The sequence below is a fragment of the Tympanuchus pallidicinctus genome, unplaced genomic scaffold, assembly GCF_026119805.1.
Source record: "Tympanuchus pallidicinctus isolate F22 unplaced genomic scaffold, pur_lepc_1.0 scaffold22, whole genome shotgun sequence".
NCBI lineage: Eukaryota > Metazoa > Chordata > Aves > Galliformes > Phasianidae > Tympanuchus > Tympanuchus pallidicinctus.
Window position 1 is genome coordinate 34,404,462 of NW_026294739.1, and position 22,500 is coordinate 34,426,961.

General features: G+C 37.9%; 1 protein-coding gene across 7 annotated transcripts in view; it reads right to left on the reverse strand.

Annotated features, from left to right (window-relative positions):
* ZNF536 (zinc finger protein 536) overlaps positions 1 to 22,500 on the reverse strand; it is a 325,798-nt gene that overhangs the window by 253,314 nt on the left and 49,984 nt on the right. For all 7 annotated transcript variants that reach the window (XM_052685929.1, XM_052685930.1, XM_052685931.1 and 4 more), the window contains exons 2-3: positions 20,827 to 20,906; positions 8,915 to 8,985 (exon numbers count right to left, since the gene is read on the reverse strand). The gene's annotated coding sequence lies outside the window, so the exon portion shown is untranslated. The remainder of the gene's footprint in view (positions 1 to 8,914; positions 8,986 to 20,826; positions 20,907 to 22,500) is intronic.

Genomic DNA, 22,500 nt, shown 5'->3' on the forward strand with positions numbered 1-22,500 from the left:
TCTTATTTTCTTTTTATTTCCAGCCAGACTGGAACCAGAGATGCTCCCAGATGTCTCTCTCTTTAGGGGGGCTATTAGGTCTTACCAACCTGCTCTCCTTCTGATTTTGCCTTTTTATCCAGAACTTTTATTTCTCACCCTGCTGGTGAGCACCCACTTCCTCCAATTTTAACATCTTTACTTACATGTGAACTTGAATCAGATACTAACAATGGTGAAATCGTGCAAGGGTTTGACAGGAGCAGGTGCTAACAAAAGTGATTATCTGTCCTTTGAGGTGAACAGGAGAGGGCAAGTTGTGCTGCCCTTAAGACCATTCCTTCCTTCCTCCTCTGCACTTATGCTGAAACCAAGAACACCCTAGGAAGCTCACCTGCATTTCCAAATCCAAGGAGAAGTCTCTTCCCTCTGCTTCCATCCCAAACCACCATCCCAGTTTTAATATCAGGTTTCACCCATGAGATCAGCACCAGCCCCCTCAGCCAAGCTTCCCCATTCTCTCCATATGTGCAGACTGAACACATACATGCCCAGTTTTGGGGGCTACATGCTCCTCAATGTGTGCTCAGTCTGGACATCTTCCAAAAGGGTACTTTTTGTGCAGACATTTGAACTGCTCAGAATTTAAATATTCCAATTAAGATCATTTTAATCATAAATTACACAGTTGTCAACAATCTGTAAAAAATAATAGCTGTTCTCAAAGGAGAAAGGTAACGTGATTGCCAGGGAGACAAATTGTGTTGCACTCCCTTCTTGTGCGGTAAGTTTGTTCACTGCATACAGTACCACGCATAATAAAAGACAAACTGTCATTAAAAAAAAGCTCAGGATTACCTTAACCAGTAACTAAATTGATGTTCTTAGCACTGGTACCAAGACTGGAAAGTCAGCTCGTTGAAATAACATATTTGGTTAATTTGGGACCGTCTGCATTGACAGTGTACGTCAATAAAGACGACATCTGATCCATCAGGCTGAGAAATGCAGCATCTCTCAACACATTTCATTATTACAAGCCAAACTTGAAACATGTCCATGAACAAAATAGTGCCTTAGATTACCTTTTCCTTTACTTTCCTGAAGTTTTTCTGCCAGGAGTTTTATGCAAATAAAAGCACTGTCTACTACTAAAGTTGCCTGAAATATGGGTCTTCATTTACTGAAAGGTATTGTTTGTAGTTTAAAAAACAAACAAACACTCGAAGTGGTAAATAAAGCTGCAATATTAAACACGAGATCACTAAATTATTGAAAGTACACTAAAACAGGGTTAAGAAAACGCAAATCTATGTTGCAGGATTCTTTGACTCCTCAGTAAACAGAAATCAAACCGTGCCAGTTCTCAAATAAGAGAAAAGACTTGCTAAAAGCTCCAAGATGTTGGGAAGAACATGCCCTACAACACCAACTTGCTGCAATAAACCTAGCTCAGTAACTAGACTGTGGGCTTTGCATCTCATATTGTGAATATGGAAAAAAGAAACAAGACCTCTGTGCCTCCTGCTACTGGGGAAAGAGCCTGAAGAGGACTGAAAAGTGACAGCTCCTAAAAATAATAAAGCAAAGCAACAAGTAGAAGCACAGAAGGTGATTCTCAGAAAGGACTGGAATGAAAGAGCCAGAGCTGCTAAACTTATTGCCATAGGTTGATCAGTTAAAAAGGAAACCTTCCACAGAAAATTTGGTCCCTATCCAAAACAGTCCAAAACGGACACTGCAAAATGGAAATGTTGACCTTAGAGGTCAAAACGCTTTCCTTAAATTCTGTCATTTGTATTTCTGTATCCTACATTTTAATAGAGCATATAACCATTTAAAAACATCAGGTGTAAAACGGGTCATTCCATCAACACATTTGCATAGTTTTTTGCATAGTTTTCCCTGAAAAATTCCAAAAGCTATAATACAGATGGAAATCTGGTTTCCCAGATTAAAAGCTTTCACCACGATTTCTTTTTTTTTTTTAAATGAGTTTGTGGATGACGATCTGTCCTCGCAAAAAGAAAAAGATGTTGAGAAATAAAAATGAAGCAGAGAACGTGGCAGGATGCTTGAACTGACAAGACATAATAAGCAGCTGTGAATGACGGTGGTCCACAGAACTGCTTCAGCCTATGACTACCCTCCCGAAACATCACACACATCAAGTTGTCCTGGCATGTCAGGGTCTGATAGATGGGAAACATCCCCCAGTGCTCATTCTCAGGACAAGGATGAGCCCCGCCACTCCCCATAGGAACTGATGTCATAACACAGCCCTCATAACTCACCCCATGCTGCCACTTCTTTTGCTTCACATGACCAAGACCGTCCCACTTCTGGCTCCCTGTCCAGGCAGTGGAGAGAAGTGGGTTCCCACTGTGAGAATTTTCAACACCTTATGTTAGACAAAACACCCAAACCCTAACGCATAAATTGTGGTCTCCATGACAGACCCACACTTCCCTCTCCTTCTGCATCCTTCCAGGAAAACTGCAGTTTCTAGCTGAAAACCAGAAAGTTGTGTTAGTTAGGGATTGTTTGTTCTGAATACACAAATTAACTTGAAATACTTCTAGGGTAACTGTGTGGGGAAAAGGTCATATTTTACAAAAGCACATCCAGTTTGCAATCATGGCCAGCTTTCAAAAAAAAAAACAAAAAACAAAAAACTGTCTTATATTTCTTACTGGTACTTTTCTCTTTTCAAAATATGAATATCAGATATATAAAAAAAGACCTCTGATGAAGTTACACAGTGAGTTAAAAAAGAAATCCATTCAGTGAAAAAAAATACAGAGGTTTAAATGGGCATTGTTTTTTAAGGGGTTAGAATAATATAACAATTTAAATAAACACCAAAACAATTATTTACCCTTAAAATGAGAAAAACTTGTTCCAATTTTTTGCTTTAAGGTCATGTTTGAGTGCTAATATTTAAGCCAATGTAAGCCTAGAAGCAGTACAGAGTTGGGGGAAGTGTGTATACTCATTATTATTATTGTTTCAAAGCTACAGTACTGTAGGTTTCCTATTTCATTATTATTAGTATAAAATAAATTAGTACAAAAAAAAAAAATTCACTTCTTCTTTCATATTTCCTTAGATCTTAACGTGACATTAATGAGCAAATACACACTAGGATGATGATCACACTGTAGGATAAAATGGCTCATATACTGTGTTGATAAGTTAAGATGAAAGAAATCCAGAACAAAGACACAACAGTATTGTGGAGATATGTTTAGATTCCAAAATATTTGTATCAGTCAAAGATAGAAACACCCAAGACAAAAAAGAACTGATAAATAGAAACATCCACTTTTTTCCACTTGACTGTATAATAAATATACTGTACGCTTTAAAGTGTTACTCCATTACTATGCCTAGCTGCCACATGCAATACATAGATACACTGTATACACATTTTCCATCTGATCTCTGAAGCATCTGTAGCTCCTTTCGAATATCAATGCCGTTCCTGAGCAAGCACTTGTGAACAGAACTGAACTTCTGGGAGACAAAGATGCTCAAATGCAAACAATATTGGCATTTAACCCATGACCCTAGTGATGCAAGACTGTAAGTGAGGTGCGTTTGAGTAACATCTGAGACAGTTCTTCCGAATCTGAGAATAAAGCATTGCAGTGTATACTGGGCAGTCTACTGGAATATTTTAGAGGACTTCATGGGAAACATGGAGGCAAAATCCAGAAAGATTAATTGAATGGCATAAGGAGCATGTAATGTGATCACAAATCCCATAAAACCTCAACCCAACTGAAAATGATGCAGATGACATTTCTTCACATGTAGCCTTTCAGGGGCTGCTTTCTCAATAGCCCAGCTCTTCCTCTCCATTTTGTTTTCCACCACACAAAGTTTCTGTTCTTCTCATGCTGACTCACTGATCTAAGACACTGTGACGATTTATTCCATCATAACATGGCACCGTGCCCTCAAAGTGAGTCCAGTCATTAGATGCATCATTCTGAAATGTGATTATTGACCAAAAGAGAGGAACTTGAGCATCACAGATGGATGAAAAGGGCTTAGAAACAGGTAACAGGATTGGTAACAACTTAGTCATAAGTACGTAAGACACAGCGGCACATCGCTGTGATTGACAAGAACTGCTATTTGCAAGTTGCACTTCCACAAGCACCATCAGCACACTCACCAATCAAGATTAGAAAACGAGCGTTTTTTAAGACTGGCATTTTTTTAATGGCATCAGCCTGATGCCAAGCACAAGTCAGTAAGAAAGCCACTGTCACATACAGCAAAAAGCTGAAGCAAATACGAAGGATGCTGCAACAGTCAACTACTTAAGAGGGAACAGGGTATTACAGTCCGAAAGAGAACTTCCAACAGTGAAGAGCATGATGCATTATACTTCAGGAATAAACACTGAACATGACCAGTCAAGCTCATAATAATTTCTACTTGATTTTTTACTTTTCCTTAATACTTTTTGTATTTAAAGATTGCAATTTCAGTTTGAAACTGCAACTATTCAGAAGCACTGCCTAGCAGCCCCATTATGAGTCAGGTACTCATTTTACTGTACATAAAGGCATGCTGAGAGGAAAGGAAAGAACACCCCACACTTGGGGTACTTTTTGTCTTAATTACTGGAAAAATTAATTTGCCCAAGCGAGTAAATAACAGTGATCTATATCAACCCCACTGATCCTCCTTCTCTTACCCAGTTAATCCAAGTTTGCCAAAAACAATTTTCTAATGATATTATTTTGTGATTTTACAGCTACTTGCATTGATGCTGTGCAAAGGACACAAGCAGTTATTCTTGGTCATGTATTTACAAAACCGTGAATTGAGAATGATTTGAAGAGTTGCTTGTCTGAATTTCTTCTACTAAAGAGGTTCACATGGCACTGCATTGGAATAGTCAGCCTAAATCTAAATTAAGATTAATTAGCCCAAGCAGAACAGCAGATTGACACAGCCGTATTCCTTCCAGATACAAGTGTTTACATCAGGTAAACCAGGTACTTCTGTGTAATATACTCTGTGTCTGACAAACCTTCTGCAACACCAAGCCACATATTTTGTTGCAAAACAGTTATTAAAAAAAAGCCTTCCTAGTTCTTAATTAATGCAATGTTAACTTCGATTGCCCTGTTTCTATGGGTTGATACATATGCAAGATGCACACCTCTGGTATCCCACCCTGAGCCCAGGTGATGCATACTGAACATAAGTTCTGAAACAGGCTTTGAGCATTTCAGATCTTGCTTTTTAACTCGAATTTCAGAATTAATTTTAGATGGGTGAATCATATCATGAAAACAGGAGTCCATTTATTTGTTGGTTTTTAAAAGCCATATAATTCTTAGCCAGCCTCTAATTGCGTTATATTAAATATTCACTAGAAATACACAGAAAATTTACACATTCTTCATCCTAACTATTCTTTTTGTCCTGGAAACAAAATTTGTATTTATTCAGTTAAAATTATTATTGATTTTTTTGTGCCAACTGAAAAACTGCCCCCTGACTTGGCAGCCTTACTCCATCCTTCTCCTGCTGCACCCCACAACACTTCTCCTGACTGTGCCTCTCTCCCCTCCAGTCCTCCATCTGCCTGAATGGCCAGGCTCTGGGACAACGACTGCCTTTGAAGTGTTCACCACACATTTCAGCCAGAGCTGCAAGGCTCTGCTCTCAAACCTAACAGGAAGGTAGAAGAGTTACAAAATTCATATTGGAGGGATTTCATCCTATTCCTCTTCTTTACAGTTACTCAAAGAAAGGAAGAACATGAAGCATGGAAGGAAGCTCTAGAGAAGAATCCAGCCAGGTCAGCCAACCAACCTCCAAGCTTCTCTGAAGAAAGAGGGTGCAAAGGTCAGTTCTATGTTTGCATTTCTAAAATGTTTGTATTTCTAAAGAGCGTAAAGTATCAAATATCCTTCTTGGAGAATAATTCCCCTCCAGTCTCTTACTGAGTTGCTATATAACCATACAATAAATATTATCCTGCTCACATGCTTCTGTTTACTTAGCATACAGTATATTTGATGCTATCTAGCAGCATAAGTTTTAGTTCTGTCATCTTAAAATAGTAATAGTTGTCAATCAAACTAGAAAGTGCATAATAAAAACATTCTAGAAACTAATAACCCTATATTTCTACACTCAACTTGAAGCTGAGCATTTCTTAAAATGAGATTAATTATATGTTTGTACAGTGCCCGATACAATCAGACAGACCTCTAAACAACATCCCCCTAGCACTGAACACAGACTATAATCGTATGGAGAGTGTTTATGTATATTACACAGTATGTGCAGCAGTAACTTAGTAGCATCACCTTCACTTAGCCCAGTATTTTGGTCTGTGAGAGAGTTTTTTTGGGGAGAGGGGAAAAAAAAAAGCCCAGTACTAGAGTATTAGCTGGAGGATGAGAGAAAAGGGCACAGTCAATACCCCAGTAACTTATGGCAATATTTTACAAATATTTGGAGGTATGAAAGCATTGAGGAGAGAGATACTGGAAAAGTCCTCAAAGTTACGACCAACATAACATGGTGAACTGGTGACTTGAAAATAAAAGTGTCAGGAAAATATCCTTTGAATTACACCTGTGAAACTTCTGTGGGAACTTCACTGCTTGGGACTGCTCTGGAATTAGTACTAGTAAATACACTGTAGGGAACAATCCTAAAACATCCAGAAGATGGACTAGATGTAGAACAGGTCTTTTGCTGTTCCATTTTTTATTATTCTAATCCATCACCCTTCCTCAGGTGGTGAAGTTTTATGTAGACTTTAAAAATTATGACCATTAGAAAATTATGCATGTGTCTGTATAATATATACATACATATGGATGTAAGGTCTGGTTTTTAAACACTAAAGCACAGAAAAAAATCTTTGTATTTCATTTGCCCATGCTACAGCTGTAACTGTGCATTAATCTGGCAAGTGCAGATAGAAATTTCTAATTATGGTTATGTGAATGCACTATTTGCATAATCGTAACCACTGAACTTGCAACTTAGGCATGCAATAACTTTAGTATGCTTACTGTTGGCACTGCAGCAGTATAGGACTGTGACATGCTTATGTCACAAAGCAAGGGCAATCTGACAACTTTGTCCGAAACCAGAAATTCAGAAATCCTGCAAGACAGACAAGTTGACACCAAAGGATGCGGAACAGGCTCATGGGAAGAGTCACATGAGGAACTCTAAATAAAGCCTTTCCCATTAGGGATTCTCAAGCAAAAGGTTAAATATGCTAAAGAGTGAACTCTTTTCAGCCTATGGTGTCATTTCTCTCTGAACCCTGCATCCTGTTTTGCAGAGAGGCTACAACTTTTGGTGACTTCCTGAAATCTGAAGTCCACCAAGGATTTTGTGTTGTCAACCTGCTAACAGTACAAGTCAATCAGCACAATGGCTGCAGAAGGCACCTCTATTTCCAAGTCATGGGATGGCAGAACTCTTTATGGATGTGCAAGGTGTGTTAAAGGGGGAGGATGAAGGCTTTGCTTTGTCCATCCATCTTATTGTTATTTCTATTGTTCTGGAATGGAAACCCTCTTATTGACCAAAACGTAAGGCAATCACCCCATATAAGAGACAAGGTAAAAACCACTGTCATTCTTCAGTATAAAAGAAAAACAATGAAATGGTATGGAAGAAGGAAAAAGTGCTTTTAAAAGTGCTTTTAATCTTTTAGACATTAGTAGCCATGATTGGCTTTCCTGTGTAGCCCACTCTGAGTTTGCCATAGTGTTACAGTGAGAAACAGTAGCCTACACTGATTTTTATACATAAATCTTAATGACTCCGATTGCTGCTAAGGATGCAGAATGGTGGCAAGATAAGGCCATTCACCATGAAGGCCTTAAAGCCTTCATAATTACTGAGTATACAGAATATTTATTATAAATACTGTGCCAGGCCTCTTTTGTGAGCTGCCCTGGGCCTGTTCTCTGAGCCACGTCAAGCAAGAAGTTTAAATGAAACTGCTCCCAAGTTTCTGAAATGGTTTAATAAAACATATACTGACTGTAATATTCAGTTTATAGTAGAAAAGTATTGCCCCTTGGTTTGAAAAATGACCTCTAGTTGGCAATTTTACTCTCAGCTTCATAGATTATAGTCCGCTGTTGGTCATTTTCTCAATCCACAGGGCAATACTTTTCCATAACAAGCTCAAACTGCAATCAGTATTTGTAGGCTGTTACACAAGTTGAGGATAATATGTCTCAACACGTCCTATTATATGACTAAACAAAAGAAATAACAACCTGGTGACACAGACATAAGGAGAAAAACAGTGCGATTCTTCTAATTTTCTAATGCTGAGATAGCAGAAAAACATTCTTTTATTGTGCTAATTTATATTAAATTTAATGTCTTCAATATATAATTATCTCTGATTTGATTTTTTCATTGTTTTGTTTTATATTGTTTTACGTCTGTACTTATTCCAACGTAAAACAGCAAATACTAAATTCTATTAGTATCAGATTTCAGAAATGATAGATTGTGACTGATAACTTAACATGGCAAAATCATATTGAAATGTATTCACATAGGTATCTTAAAGATCAGTTGCTCTTGGGCACACAAAGCACGCATTCATAGAAACTTCAGACGTTTTACATAAGGAAATTCCGATATAGTTCAGTAGGCAGGTTGCAACTAATTGTTTCTGCACCCACTTCCAGCACATGAATATGAGATTAAACACAACATTTCGGAAGGTAATTCCCCTATTATGTAATCAAATGGATGCACTGTGTTGAGAATAAGTCAAGGAACGGGAAGTGAGAGACCAGGCATCTATTCCAAGATGTGCCATTGATGGGTCTGTCAGCAGCAGGCCTTAAGAAATGCCCACCCCTCCTTCCTACATCACAGCTACTCTGCTCTGTAGGCTAATGCAACTTACCTAGCTAGCTGGAGTGCAGCAAAGTTTAATTCTTCTATCGATGGATGATGGAAGCTCTTGCAGATTCTTTACTGTAAATGCAAAATATTTATAATTACAGGAGTAATATTCTTCCCCATCTGTAAATAAAACTCTGAAGTTAAATATGACACCCACCCATGCTCAGAGCCAAAGAGAATAACTTCCCAAGCTGCAGCTACAGTGGAGTCAAAAGTGGACATTTTGCCAACATTCATCCAGAAATTAAGAGTTTCAACAACTACATGGCATTTTTCTGGGAATCTGGGTATAGAAAGGAGAACCTCAGCTGTAAGACGACCCAGAAGAGAAGTTCACAGTAGTTCTGTATGTGTTGCTTTAGAAACCATAGACAACTACAGACATCTATCTATAATGCTGCATTTGGTATATTAAAGGAACAGATTTTGCTGCTGTTCTTGAGTTTTGGTGTTTTGTTTTTGTTTTTTTTGCTTTGGGGGCTGTACAGTATTTGTTTGGGTTTGGTTTTTTAGGATAATAAAAGTGACACACATGCCACAGCATAACAGATTAATCAAGGCAGATGATGTTTATCCTAGGTCCTGAGTTGCATATCTTCATAACTCACTCATAAAAATTAATGTATTGTACATGCACCACCGTAATGTATCTTCTATTTTTACCCGTTGAGAATAAATTGTTCTAAATTGGATTATCCTGATATCCAGTAAGAAATGTAAAAGTTACATTGTTATTTTAAGAATTTACATTGCTGCGTATAGAAAACAAATCTCCACACTGTGCTTTTGAACTGTCATGTTACTCCCACTGTTATGAAATCAGAGATGCTGCTGCCACACCTAAAATCAAATGCAATGTATTGCTGTATTGCTTCACAGACTGTTCACTTGGTACCTTAATCACAAAACTATACATGGGATGCTTTAGGCCTGATCTTTCATAGCTGACTGTTTCTGTACATAAGTAATACACAACTATGTGCACAAGGACTCATAAAATCCTTATTTCTAAAATCAACAGATGAAAAAAATCCCTAAATAATAATGTACAGATGTTTCCTACTTAAGTGAGCTGCTGGCATTTAATGCTGCCAATCACACAAGCAATGAAACTGATGAATTTCAAGGTACTCAGCGTTTACAATGCATTATTTTTTTGTAATCAAATGATCACTTTACAATAACTGAAAAAATGATTAGTCAAGAAATTTACAGCGATACGCTTTCATTACATCTCTAAATTCCTAAGTGTGGTCAACAACACCATATTGTTCCATACCAATTCCTTTTCCTTTTACCTCAAGGAAGTTGATTCTGCTGTCCTTAAGCTGCAGCACTTCACTAAAAGCACATTATCTGCACGTTATCTATGGAGTAATCCTCTTCTCAAATACAAGACAGAACATCAGTTTCTAATCCTACACAGATAGAGTAATTCACATCCACCGTACATTTTACTGTAAAGACGGAGTAATACAATATGTTTGATAAATCATGTATGCGTCTGTGTACAAAGAGAAAGGTTTATCTTCTTTCCTACTAGATGCATCCATATCAAGGCACACGCTCCCCATGCTGGCACTGTAACAATCTTCCCCAGCTCTGTAATAGAGACATCTGAGTTTAAAAAATGAAGCAGCCCACAGGTCAAACAAGTTCCTGATGAGAAGTACTTAACCAGAAATATTATTTCACTGATTCTAAGTTTTCATCCATACATCAAACCCTAAAGCCTATTGATGAAATAAAACTGATCTTCCTTTATTTCAAAGCAAAAGAGAATTAAATGATCTCCACTTTTCCTTGGTTTGGAACTATCAGGTAGTACACAGCAGCCACGTGTCTTCCTTATAATTGTAACAGCCTTAAGGAGAGCTTATCCTGCAGTGACTGAGCACAGGTTTCTTGTCACTTCCTCTAAATCTTCTGCACCTGGTCATAATAATTGGAAGCTGATGGTCCAATATTTTGATCCAAAATGATATGATCCAAGATCTGCTAAAAATCAATACATCCCTTTTCCTTGGGAAATTTTGCATTGGGACCTACCGTAGGGATGTGTGAATACATGAATTTACTGCAATTATGGTGGCACATCTTCTCATGGCCTCTTTTTCACTGTGTCATTATCTGCATTGTGCTTTAAGTTCTCTTGCAGTCCCACATCCAGTCAAGCCAGCCCTTGCAAAGCCTTATGCAAGTCAATGTCTGCCACCTTTGAGAATGAAGGGTTTCTTTCAGCAAGAATCTACATCAAAATATATCACCTCTGTGCACTGCTGAGCCCTGCGTGACATTAGCCAGAATGTGAAATCACCATCAAATTCTAACAAAGCAGAAACATGCAACGGACTCCTAACAACATCTTTGCAGAGCACCAAGAGGTAGATACAAAAGGGAATTTTTTGTTTGTTTGTTTGGTTGGTTTTGTTCACAAAAAAAAAAGTCTAAGTTAGCTTTAAAGCTCCCCCAAGCTACTGTGTCACCATGCAGACTTCAGTTCGGTTCCAGTTTAACCTGCACCATGCTGCTTCATACTGCTTAAACATCCTCTCATATCCAATGCAGTCAGAAAACCCTCTATCTGACATGAAGTTTCCACTCTGGAAGGTAATCCCTGCTAAAAGTGTAGCATATCCATTTACTTGTGTTTCAACTCATACTTGCAGATGAAAGGATACACACTAATTTCAATTGTGTTGCTGTATATACACATTTAGTAAAGCAAGAAAGTACTCTTTAAAAAAAAAAAAATAAAGGAATTTTTAATGTACTTCAAATCTTCAATAAATTAGCATCACAGACTACAGTAAATGAGTGATTAGCAATAAATTAATTAACAAAAAAGGAAGCTACTACTTGCTAGTTATTTCATTGCAACCAAGCTGCCAAACTGCAGAATGGTGAATAAATACAGACATCTGTATTAGTTAAGGAGGCTGCAGCTTGGGCATCTCCTTCAAATCCTTAGTGCCTTTCCACTGGAAATCACAAGTTCAGCACCAGCAAAGCTAAGTGAAGGTAAGAGCCTTTCTTCTGCTAAGTAGCACTAATTTCTGCCTATAGTGACATTCAGATGAGGATTGATCAAGTCACACAGGTAGAAAACAGTTTGCCACCAGTGAAGAGTAGTTCATAACTGCCTCCAGGTATCAAGATACACAAAAGAAACACTGAAAATAGAATAAATCAACAGATATTCTGCAAAATATATCAATATTAACCTCTTAATTTTCTCCAAATCAAGAAACCAGAAGTCAGAAGACCAAGAATCAGAGACAGGATTTTCCTATTTCTTATCTTTCCTATTTTCCTATTAAAGAGCATATGGTTTCTCCTGAAGTCTTTGATTGATACATGATCTCTTCTTTCTTTTCAGGCAGAACAGCTGTCCAGTGAACTAGAAGAAATAGCCCTGAAGTAGCTTTGTGTCTGATATGACTTTGAGAAGGAAAATCATCCCAAAGATAAATGCTTCAAATGAAGTTTCTAAAGGATAGAATAAATGAATATATATGAAAGATTTTTTTTCTCTTTGAGCAAGCAATCACTGTAACCATAATTCGGGATTAGCTTTTGGGGAGGTGAAGTGGGGGAAGTAGGGCAGTTTTTGATACAGAAGAGAAAAGGTACTTACTTCAAAGATGCATTTGGAACGACCCTAACCAAAAGAGGCAACAGCAGCTCTCGACAAGGTCACTGAGGAAGAAACAGTTTTATGAAGATAGTCTGGACTCCATCACCTGGAATAGACTGAAACTTCCTTGATTCTTCTCTGTAAGAAAATGCCCTAAGAAAGCTAAAACACATGCTCTGCAGGTTGATAAAGACTTGAAATCTTTGACTCAATAACTAAGCAGAAATGGCTTTGCTGAATTTGCCATGTAGATGATTTTCCTGAATTTGGACTCCTGTATACCCAGTGCAGAACAGGACTGGTCTCAGCTGAGAAATGCCTAGCAGAGAGCACAATGGCCTTCTGACTGTCCTACCTTTGTAGGCCCTGAATCCTTAACCTAGAGCTCTTTGCTCACCCTACCCCAAACTTCATCTTTCAACACAATTAACCTTCCCCCAAAACCATTCTTCTCACTTTCATTTGCCTTCCAACCAAATACCCCTTCTCCTCCCTTCCTACACCAAAATCTTCCTAAACTTCCCTGTATGTTTATTTCTGAAGCTAATTAAAAATAAATTAGATCCTTAGCATTAAGAAAAAATCGTAAACATTCTCATATATCTTTGTACAGTCATAAATAATACCTCTTCCTCCCTGTGAATAACTCATATGGTTTTCTTGTCCCTGTTCTCAATTCCCCCCTCTCCCCCCCACTCAAGTCATCCCTTCTTTCTCCCCCTCCCACATAAACTGCCAATAACCCCTTGCAGCAGTGGTGTAACCACTGGCATCAGACTGTTCTCCTGCTGCCTCACCTGTCTCTGCTGGCATCTCAGGGTACCAGTCCTTGCCCTCACACAGGTTTTATATGCACAGGCTGAAGTTCTCAGAAACCCTTCTCAATGGGATTCCAACAACAGAAGAACAGGAGATAAGATCATGAAAGCAGCCCCAATATGGTGCCCCATCAGGAAGCCAACTAAATCTGATAGACGTGGTCCTCTCAGTCAACAAGTAGAAAAGGGCTGAGCATTTAGAGAGGGAAAAAGCAGCTCAGAAAACACCATGATATGGTCTGTAATTGGCCAGCACCACACAGCAGACAAAAATCTTTTGCCTAGGTCTTTAATTCTGGGGTAATCAAAACACTACTTTTTTCCACACATATATATGCTGTATATATGCTCACATTCTTAATTTTTCCCCCTCTTGCCCCCTACTTTTAGTTTGCAGTGACTAAGAGCACAATTATTTTACAGAGATATTCTGTAACAAGCTTACAGGATGCCTTTAGTAATAAGATAATTATTTGAAACTCCATAAAGAGTTATAATTTTTAATTTAAAAAAGAAATCAAATAAAAACAGCTTTCATCTTTCCTGCCATGTGAAGAAAACATTCTCTGCCTACATCTCAAATTATCATTCTCTCCTTTGTGCAAAATGAATTGACCCAGAAAACTAAAAGGGTAAGAACCCATATTTGCTGGGCTTATTCAGCAGCCAAAAGTTCATGAAAAACACTGTTGTGTATCACATAGCAACCACTTGATGCCTATTGTTAAAATACAGTAGTTATTCAAAAAGTAAAATCATGCATTCTCAAAGAAGAACCCAGGCTGCAATGTGTGTTTACTGTTTTTGGGAAATAGTCATCTTGCCATTTTCTCTTTTTCCATAGCCTTGGCATATTTGGTCAACTATGCAATGCGCAGTTACCCACAGGAAAAAAAGCAACACACGAAGTTTCCTCCAGCGCTTAGCACAGGACAGTGTCCATTCAAAGCAACACTTGAGATCACGATTCAGAGAGTTCAGATGGGCTCTGTTCTTTATGCAGCCACACTTTCAGTGAAAATGTAATACTCTGGAGGAAGCATGAGGGATAAAGGAGGATAAGTGTATCACTTTTTATTGAGCGTTAGTAGTTGCACATTCTCAGCTCTTCTCAAAGCAAACTATCCTGACGTGGTCAGGTTGAATTCTGTCTTTGTAGGGCCCTTCTGACAGAACTACTCTGTTCTAAAGTCCTTTGCACAGGACAAATGTCAATATCGCTGCTGCACATTCACACTTTTTCCTGTCGCTGCTACCTGTCCCTGCAGCTGTGCAGAAGTTTGAACTTCACAAGCATCTCCTGTGCCATCTTCCCTGCAAATACTACGTGGTAAGATAGGGTATAAAATACATAGTACAAGTAAAGGAGGACAGCAAATCAGGTGTGGAGTCAGAAAAAAAAAAAAAAGTTAACAAATTCTATTAATTGAGGCTGTTTTCTCAGACTCTTATTCTCTTGTTTGAAAATAAGTGACAGATCGCTTGAGCCTTACTGGCCTTCCTCGATCTCCAAGAAAGCTGAAAGGCAGACAGCCCTCCGTTTCATTTACAGATGCAGCTGACTGTCTATTTAAATTACCAAAGCAAGGCCAAAGTGGCTCTTGGAAACAACTGCTGGAAGAGATGAAGAAAAGAATAAGATACAAACTCCCTTGTAGGTATTATTATGTGCTATTACACAAATAGCACAACTTAAAACTTCAAGATAATGGCATATTTAATACCAGAAGGGAATGGCAGACTTGCTTAGCATAACTTTGAGATGTTTCATCAAGGCTGTGTACAAACAGGTGTGCAACATTTTTGCTGGCTATAAGATGCTTGTTAAGATTATTTGCTTATCTGAAAGACTGTTTAAACTCCTTTTAGTGGCAGAAAGTAGATTAAAAAGTGGGGAGATATGTGAACATGTATGTTTTTCCAGAGAAGCTTAAATTGAGCCTAGCTGTATCCAGGTAAACATGCTATATTTCCATAGCTTTGAAAAGAAAGTTGAGTGGTAGGCAGCTAACCCCAGATGAATGCCCAGACTACTAAGTAAAATATGAGAGTGAATTAGGTACCTGGGAGCAAAGAGGTGGGGTTTATGATCCTAGAGAGAGATGTCTGGCTGTTTGCAAAACAAGACTGAAAACGTGGATGAATTGAAGTTGCAGCTTGCTTGCTGCAGGTGTTCCTGCTTCTCTTAATAAAGTCCTCACTGGAGGTCAGAGGAGAATGAAGAAAAAAAAAATAAAAATAAAAATCAAGTCTTCCTCTGAACTACCCTCTTAACTACTGGCTTACAAATGCGTGTATTCAAACAGAAGTGCATGCACAAAGAAATATTTGAATCAGTCCGAAGGTAGATTGGTGCATACTTAAAGACAGGGATTGTCTATACAAAGGAAATACTTGGTTTGGTCAGTGGTCAGTCATCCGGCCACAGCAGGACGTGGCAATTATCTGACTGTTGAATAGCTGTAGTTACAACAGTACAGTCCTGTGTAATTTATCAGCAAGATACCAGCATACTTGACAAAGCTAAAAGGAAGCTATTATGTACAGCACACAACTGAAAATTAGGAAATATTCCCCCTAAAACAATAAGAAATATCTGATAAAGAATAATGCAGAACTTTCCTAGCACAACTCAAGATCCCCCCTCAAGACTGGTAATTTATGAGCCATTGAACAAATCGCAATACCGATACTGCGCCTATGCAAATCTCAAACAATAAGTGACTCCAAGGACCTGTAAGAACAAAGCCCCAAACCCCTATCAAGCATTATCTGTGGTATGAAAAATTCAAGGAAAAGTGTAATTTTTTTTTTTTTTTTTTTTAAATGGGGATAAATTGGGATTTCTGTAACAACCGACTCATTTTTCCTGCTTTTAGCTAAGGATCTCAAAGAGCACTCTAAGTGTTAATTAAATTACAAAGCATTCTTGAGACAGGTAAATGGTATTATGCCCACTGGGGAACCAAAAGAACATTTATGTTTCATTACTAAAGTCACAGAGTAATTCAGTGGCTAGTGATAGAACCCAAGAATTATCAGTCACCGCTGCTACTCATTGATCTGATGGCCTCAAAGGAGACATAGTTAGACTTTAAATAAAATAAATAAATAAATAAGATACTTTCCTCCTGAGCTTTTCTATCTGCCAAAATTAGGAATTAATTATATTTTTCTGCTTTCTGAAAGGCCTTCCTGTCAGAGCCACACTAGTCTACCCAAGTGTGTTAAAGATCACAAAACAGCAATACAGACAGGAACCAAAGCAAGGACAGGGAATTGTAATCATCCTGCTTAACAGCTCATGCAGCTGCACCAGGACCATCTTCTCCCTCTTCCTAGCCAGTCATTCTCCCAGAGACAACACATAAGAGCCTCCATCCCAGCAGAACAAAGATGGAAAGATGTGCACATGAAATAATCCCTCACTGGCCAGTTCACTCACTTCTAATGCTACTTTAGTAAAGAAACAGGCACAAAATTCCCCCATGGAAGCCAGTACATCATGCACTCTGTACAGTCTCCCATTGAAAGGAACAACAGAGGAATAGCTCTGAAATGCTTCATAACACGGAAAAGTCTGTTCTGCACTCAACTACACTTATTTGAGATTGCATGTAAAGAAATGGAGGAGACTGACCACTCTATTCTTAGTTTAAAAAAAAAAAAAAAAAAAACTATCTGTATGCTGTCCAGCTTGGCTCTCTGGTTAGTACACCTGCAGGATCCAGGAGTAACAAATCAGTAGGATATAAGGCAGTCTGCCCAACAGACAGTCCAGTGACTTATTGGACAGCCAAAGGCATCTCAATTCAAGACTGTTACAGCCTTTCTAGATCTTTAACAAATTATAGCTCCATTAGTAAAGTCATTTTGGAAAGTACTTCATGAAAGGTTTTTCTGTTTAATAAATATTTACTACTAAAACTAGGGAAGTATCTTTTTGAACTTGCTTTATACATTTTGAATACAACGTTAAGCCAAGATTTCAGGCCTTATTACCCCTTATCCCCCTCATTTCTTGTTATGTCATGAAGAATCAGCTACACAGAAGAGATGAGAACATCTTTGATTTAAATGACCAAGGCTTAAGATTGTCTTCACCGTGACAGAAAATAAAGCTGCTGCATATATTTCCAGCAGCATTATTGTTATATGGCATGACAATCATCATCTTTTTTTCTTTTCCTAAAAATATGTCTAAGGAACCACATGGTTTATACACTGCATTCAAAATATTTTTCTTCGTTTACATTGATCGCATATTTCAAATCATGTTACAGCTGAATTGCTTAGCCTAAATCAAATAAGGAATCCACATAAATGCATACGCACACTTTCCTTGTTTTTAGACATTGCTGATATTGACAAGATTAAAATATTTTTCTCATTCATTATTTATTGTGATACGATGAAACTGTAAGAGTATGTATTTAACAGAACATCACGAGTAGAGTTAAGATGGGGACATGCCATTTCATTTTGATTTTACCAAGGCTGCGCTAAGTACGTGGCTCCCTGACTACAATAATGACATCGTTAGGTGATAAAGATTTAAGATGCTTTGCAAGGATGCAGTGTTATCCAAACTCCTCAGCCACGTTGATCAGGAGCAGTATCAAATAGACGAACCTGCTATTCGTGGCTCAAGTCCCTTGTCTTGCAGGGAACTGAGGAATCTGTGCAAGAGCAGCAGCAAACTCACATTGCATCAGGTATGGAAGTGGAATGACCTGAAAGCCATCACACATACACAGCCCCAACAACACTCCATTTTACGGTGCAAAAAATGCACCCTCTGGATAGCTGTGCCTCTCCTGGCAGAACTGGTTCTACTGACCACTGGAGTTTGGGGTCAAGCAATGCTGTATCTGCTCGAACCTCAAGTACATGGTACGTGTACTTGAATTCAGTTTTTGAACACACATATCTTGGATAGAAAACAACAGACATTGCACTGCACGATCCCAGTTTCCAACTCACAGTTGGGCACCATTCTGCATGCTTCTGTTGGCACCAAATTAAGGAAACGCTGAACAGAGAGCACCACAGCAAAGGCACTGTAACAGAAAGTGGCACTGCTGGGCAGAGCAGCATCGACCTTGCCTCCTGAAGGATGTGGCACTATCTGAGTTAGAATACAGAAAAACATATTTTAGCCCAAATGCTTATTCTTGTGTACTGAAATTTAAATACATCCCCTATGATAAATATAGGAGAATAATCAGAAGGTACTGAATGCTTAAAATACACCCTTAACAAAACAATGTAATGCACATCTCTTTTTGCGTGTCAAACAATTTGCCTAACAAATCATAATAATGCAGAATGATATAAAATTCACCCATCAAGCCCAAACACATGCACAAAGATTACCATGGCAAAGAATTGTGAATTTCATTAAATATGTTAAAGGCAAAAAAAAAAAAAAAAAAAAAAACAGCTTTGAAAAATAGTAATCCTGTCTTTCAACAAAAATATTATAGGAAGCTATGAATTTGGTAGATCTGAATAGGATGTTGGTACATGTTTTACTAAGGTAATATAATGGCACACTATTATTAGATCACATTAATCATTACTGTGCCAAAGGCACTGACAGCACCACTGAAAAGGATTGAAAGGGCTGGTAATGGATATAAATTACCCATTGTGTGATAAAAGGATTTTTACTAAGAAGGTAAGAATAAAACAGCAAATTTCTAATATAACTGTTGTGTAAAAACCAAAATAAAAGTAATCCAGTCAGTAATATCCACAAAATCAGAAAGTAAGCACTTTTGAAACAAGATAAAGTCACAATAAAAACTGTATACAATATAAAATTAATTTTGTGGTGCATAATATTGCTATCAATTTAAATAGTTTACATGATGACCTCTATGGGGTATGGGCAAGAGAAAGGTAAGCTTTGTTAATCAGAATAAATTATGAGCTTCTGCGTGCGCATTTTAGGCTTGCGGGTTTGGAATCCTGTCTTTGGGTTTTGTGGTGTTTATTTTATTTCTTTAAAAACTGTAATGGCTTTGTGACACCTCCCTGAAATTTGAGACACACAGTTTTGTTTTCTGCACTAAATCACAACAAACAGGACATCTCTCAGATGGTTTTATTTGGATTCCAAACACTGTTGCAAAATGAACCACATCTTTGCTGAGCTATTTAACTATTTGATTGAAAACATTTGTATTACTAGTTGTCCAGTTCCGTGCTTCTCCTTTACTCTTTCAAGTATTTGCACAAATTAGTAGGGATCAGTGAAGTGAATTGGTCAGACTGAATTCTTATCTGCAGATTTAAAAATCCACATATCTTATCTGAAGCAGATGGAATTGTTCTAGAATCGAGTCACTGTAATTCCAGTTGAGTCAGTTGTCTAGAAAAAGATCCAGTAGCTCACATTCAATTAGCAAGTTTTAAAAATCGTGAGCTGTATTCTTAAATGATGTAAATTCCTAAGTACAGACATCAATCCTGAAAACACTTACATCCACGCTTAACTTTACTCACGTGAGTAATTCCATTAGCATTAGTAATTCAATACCTGCTTATGCATTTGCAGTACTGGAGCTTTAGTACGCCGGAATATCCTCTCACTTACATACACTATAAATCAGCACCATTCCTCGGAATCAGTTTCCACTGATTCACATGATATAAAAATGAGTGGACAATCCAGTACAACAGTTGTAATAAAGAAATAACATAAGAATTTGATTTAGAAGCAGCAGCTACCAGAAATTTTGATTTAAGAATCAATTAACGCATGTGGAATGTAGAATTAGTTACTGGTTATTTCCTAGGAAGGTAGGCTTTTCTTTCAAACTCGGGGCCAAATAACCCAATTCTGATTTCACACTGATTTCCACACCAATCTGGTTTCTCAGGCTTTACAGGAGCTCCTCTTCTATTGCTCAGAGGAAAATCATATATGTAATGTAGTACACCCCTCCACCCACTCATTTTCATGGGTGTTCTTCTCATGCTAATATACAACAGAAGACGGTTCTTAATAATATGCATGAGATATTCTATTGAACTTCTGGAAAAAAAACATGAAAAAGTGATAAAATGAATTTAATCACGAGTGTCATGGATGTTTTTATTTAAATCATCAGTCTGATGATAAAGTAATAAATGATGATTCATCCCTAATACAATTATTAGATATCAACTGTATAAGATGAATGCTCATGATTTTGCCAAGCAGATTTTTTTCTTCAAAAATCTATTTGTAGCTAATGACACCCAAACGAACTGCTATAAGGAGTGTTCCTAAAGACAGAAACATAGTATTTTTGAAGATGTAAAGAAAAAACCAAAACTACGCGAGAACAGATTTTAAAACCTGATTTAGGTACCTCATTTTAATGTACTTCTTAATACAGGAGAAAAAAAAACTAAAAATTCAGATGCAAAAGTAAAGAAAATGTTATGATAACAAATAAGCTTTCTTACCAGTTACTCTTAAAACAACGAATGTGTTCCCTGGCTGAGGAAATCCTTAAAAGACACAGGAAAGGTACTGAAGGTCGTAACTGTAAAAATAAAACCTGTTAGAAATTTACTATGTCAAAACTCGATGTTTGATTCAGACATTTATGCTAAAATATTACAATGCCACCTCAAGCTGACAATCTACAGAGCAGCAGAGAGTATTGAGAATCAGAATATTAATGGGATTAACACCTTTTATTTTTTAAGCCTTCATAATGTACTTGTTTGGTGGCCATTTCATTTTGGGAACTGAAAAGTTCTTTCAGTTCTGGATTGTTTTGAGAGGGAAAACCTCTCCTCAAGATAATACTAAGGAACAGAATGAAATTCTTCTGATCCTTTCCCCTAGACAGTGCAGCAAAAGAGGACAAAACAGGATAAAACAAAAGTTGCATAGCATACTCCAGAAACCCAGTTATTCTCTTTGACATTGATATTCTAATCTTTCGAAGGGAGTAAAAAGAGAACAGCTACTAACTGTATTTTTACTTTTTTTTTTAATTCCATTTTATAACAGAAATAAGTCCTTTGTAGATGATCTCATCTAATAAACCCCACTTAAAAGAGATAAGAGCCAGCAGTAAAAGCCAAGCCAGAATACTTCCAAGATATTTGCCAGCAGTGAATTTAGAGCCATTACATTAGTAAGCAAAAAAGAAACAAAAACAAAGGGCGTTCTTAGAGCAAAATAAAGTTCACTGGACTGAAGCTATAATCTGAAGAATTTATGACTGAGAATTCTAACTATGTTTGTTCCTATGTGCGTCTAACAAATGAAATTAAAGGTCATTTCCAAAGAATACACTTTGTACATCTACATCAACCAAACTATTCCATACAGCTGTCCCTGGCTCCGAGGCTGGAGTTCCAGCAGCGTAGCCACTGGGCTTCACCTCCTGCACACAGCTACTGGGGAGGTGCTGGCCCCACGGCCGAGCCCCCCATTGCTGCCTGCAGTCCTCAGTGCACACATCTGCATTTTCACCAGCTGCGGGAAGCGATTAAGAGCTTGGCCATTTATTGTGACTGGTTCGGCTCAGGCTGCACTGACAGCATCACACTGTTAGGCAATGCCATTTGTTGACTTGAAGGACAAACAACAACTCTGAGAGCTCCTGTCGAGGACTAAAGCAATATTAAATAGTTCTGCAAATTTGGAGTTCCCTGCTAAGCAATCGTGCACTAGTGCAACACTGAGAAAACACTTCCATGCATCTTTGCCCAGGCTACATTTAAAGCAAAACACATCCAAAATATCCTACTTTGTCCACGCCACCACCTCTTCTCACCCCTTGGTTTTCCTACTACACCAAGCCCACGCTATTTATTTCAACCTCAATGGTCTGCCACGATGTTGCCTGATTCCCTCTCCTTTCCCCTCACTTGCAGACTGAACCAGCCTTTATTACACTCTTTGAAATGTTTTCCGAGTGATAATTCTGCCACGTAACTCGCATAGGAGAATTACCCCAGTAAAGGCTTCAAGCCCCTCCTTTATAACTCACATTTCCACACTTAACTGCCAAAAATTCAACAGACATCTGGTTTGCCATCACCACTGTTTCTCATGCATAGGAACACATTTCTTTTTTGCTCTCTCCTCATGCCTGGTTTTCTCTTACAAACCAATTGCCT